This window comes from Tachypleus tridentatus, chromosome 1 (assembly GCF_004210375.1).
Source record: "Tachypleus tridentatus isolate NWPU-2018 chromosome 1, ASM421037v1, whole genome shotgun sequence".
Lineage (NCBI taxonomy): Eukaryota > Metazoa > Arthropoda > Merostomata > Xiphosura > Limulidae > Tachypleus > Tachypleus tridentatus.
The window spans coordinates 41,458,728-41,462,049 of NC_134825.1; the positions used below are offsets into that span (position 1 = coordinate 41,458,728).

At 30.0% G+C, this 3,322-nt stretch overlaps 1 long non-coding RNA gene across 1 annotated transcript; it reads left to right on the top strand.

Annotated features, from left to right (window-relative positions):
* Positions 1-1,161: 1,161 nt before the first annotated feature.
* Positions 1,162-3,074, top strand: LOC143246894 (uncharacterized). Its single transcript, XR_013026226.1, has 3 exons — positions 1,162-1,326; positions 1,458-1,516; positions 2,706-3,074. It is a non-coding gene; the product is annotated as an uncharacterized LOC143246894 (long non-coding RNA).
* Positions 3,075-3,322: the final 248 nt, after the last annotated feature.

Below are 3,322 nucleotides of genomic sequence, written 5' to 3' on the forward strand. Positions count from 1 at the left end.
TGTAGTAAAATACACAACAATAACGAAAAAGCAAACAAAATCCACAAATACAAACGTTAGAACTACGAAACTTAAAACATTCAAATATCTAACACCTAAAAACTAGCGGAAACACGAGAATCACATTCACATACACATTAAGGCCTTATAAAGTACAACCAAAACCACACAATACAATACGAAACACACAGATAATAAACAAAAAATGAAATGAAAATATTATTGTAGATACAATAGAAACAATATTTGTAGGCTTCATAGCTCAATACAGGAATCTGACACGAACCAAGACGAAATACATTAAACCATTCAGAACCATATAAAACCGATAATACCATATGTTGTCAAAAATAAGTGTCTAATTCATGCAATGATTCCTTACATTGTATATCAATATCCAAAGTGTGCTAGCTTCCAACAGGCATGTCAACGAAGACGTTACAACAATTTCAATAGCTGATATTATACAGTTAATAGAAACAATATGATTTTAAAAAATGATAGACTAAAAATGCAGGGATATACTGTTATTACGGGCCTGGCATGGAATACATCAACGAAAATATAGTTACAAAAGAAGCGAACAGGACCCACTATGTAAAAAATTATAGATCAATAATTACTGAAAAGTGTTTTCACTGAAGTACAACAACCGTCGTAATTAGACGCTTACTGCCAAACAATAACTGTCTCATATAATACCTAAACAAACAATAAACAACCCCAGACATCAATGGAAACCTCACGTAAAATTAATAAACAATATAAAAAAAACTTAGAGATCTGAGCAGAGTGTACGTGATTAAATAAAGCCCAATAATTGAAACACAGATAAAGACTACTAGTATGTGATTACAGAATTAGTACCACTGTATGTATTGAGTGCCACTATTTGTAACAGAACTAGTACCACTGTATGTATTCAGTGTAGCTAGAATTGGGATACCAAGAAAGTTCTGAGTGGTGAACATGCTCTTCGTATTTACGATTAAGAAGGGTTCTCTGCCTTAAGAAAGATAGTGTTTTTGTACAGTTTAAGAATGGTTATTAATAGAAGTACATATTTGTGTTTAGTGTTAATATTATGTTAACTAATAATTTGTATGTATAATAAAATAATAATTTTAATTTAAAACGAATGATCTCTAGTGTCAATTTGCGGCAACAAAGAATCAGTTGCATTATTCTCTTCAGAATTGGAGACTAGACACAATTTCAGTGAAATCAATCATTGTATAAAAACAAGTTTGCATATTACAGAAAGGGATTAAATATCAACTTCTGTATCAGTAAACTGAAGTTTTTGACCTTCCAGCTGATAATCAGGTAAAGCAACTTACTGGGAAGCAAGGTCTCTGTCTATCTCTCATCTGAAAATAGTGAAGTTTTTCTTAATCTCTAAGAAAACGTTTTAGTTGTTTGAAAAATTAATTGGTGGTTTGTTTACTTCATGTTAGGTACAGATTATTGGAGAAAACACCTCAAACCTTTGTTTGCTGTTAAAATCAACCATCTGGTAAGTAGAACATAATGTAATCAGTTGTTACCATCAACTGTCCAATAAGTGAAACATAATGTTATCAAGTAATAAATAAACTGAGGACATACTTCCATCACCTGATTTGATGACAGAATGCTAAAAGCTTATTGTAATTTTGTGTTGCATTATCAGGTTTCAAACGTTAGGCTACTTATTTTCAACTGTTACTGTTTAATATTATTAACATATACAGCTTTTCAAAATAACAAACAATTCCATCTAATGGAAACAAATATCTGTGTCATTATTTAATCAAAATAACTGAACATTGGTCATTAAGTGTCAAACAACCAAGTATTTGATTACACTATTTTTTCTGGGTGGGGTTAGGTTTTATATTTGTTACATTTTTATTTCTCAGCCTTGTCTCAGTTAAGCCAGATACTTATGAAGACACTTAAAATGTGTATTCCCCTTGGTTGAGCCATCAAACTGAGGATTTTCTCAATAACTGAAGGTGTAAAACAGTTCTCAAAATGTATGATATGTGAAATAAAACAGGGATGAGCTTATCATTTGAAAATTATACAAGATAAAAGCTAATAATTTTAACAAGTTATTTGGGCATAAACTTGCATACTTTATTCTGTGTATTTATCCTGTACAGAGAGAAAAATTTAAAACAAATACATGTACTTCACAAAGTTTGAATTTCAACTAATTGATAAAAAAAGAAAATATTACTAACTGATTATAATCTAGTATTGTCCAGTTCTGATGAACCAATCAATAGTATTTCAAGTGAAGCACACTGACATTTACATATGAAAACCTTTAATACCCTCACTTCATAGTTATAGTTAGGATCATATATATGCAAAAACGGCTAGTTTGGGTTGAGAAAATATTTTACATAGAAGCCGTTTTTGCATATATATTTCTCTACAAGTGAGTTTGCTCGACATCACTGATTATAGTTAGGATCATTCTTGATTGACTTGGTTGAATAGATGATGTTAGAAACTGCCTTATCTTATTTCAACTGTTTGTCTTCTTGTAAGGCAAGAAATATCACCAATGTTTCTTAGGGCAAGTAGTCAAGTGTTTTCTAATAAATTCTAACAGCATGTGTTAACCATAATAGCTTAGTTAACACTCCACTAACACAGCAAGTTCTGAAACATATTCTTTTTATTAACAAATTATTTCTTCAATGATTTCACAGGAAACGTATCAAAATCTCTGGGTCCAAAATGAGCTGGTAGCTGTGATCACTGTTTTAATCTTTTGGTACCTGGTATATTCCATAAAAATGAAAATACAGCTATGAGATACCATTTTGTTAAGCTTCCAGTTTTCTAAGTAAATAAAACAATTGAAGAATATTGTTATTGAATACTATGTTTTTACTAATTTTTCAATGAATGGAATGATACATTAAATGATGTAAATGCATTAACCCTCAAACTTAAGAAATATTGTCTAAAATACTTTATATCAATAAAAGTAATTAGTTTTTACAGTGTAGAAAGTAAAAAAGAAATTAATTAAATATGAATTTCTAGCACATTTCTAGTTGTAGTTTATTTTAAGGAATAAAATATTTTTTATTTTATAGGGAAAAAGGTAAATTCCAAAATTATTTTGAGAAACAGATTAAACTTCTGTAAATATGTACTTTGTGTTGAGAGAAGAGGTAAAGGATATTGTTTTGAGTGTGTATGTGTTTTCTTTTAGCAAAGCTACATCGGGCTATCTGCTGAATTGCTTTGAGTAGCTTCCAACCTAAAATTACTGGAAATACCGATTTATTCAATGCTATCTATTCAATAGAATGATGTC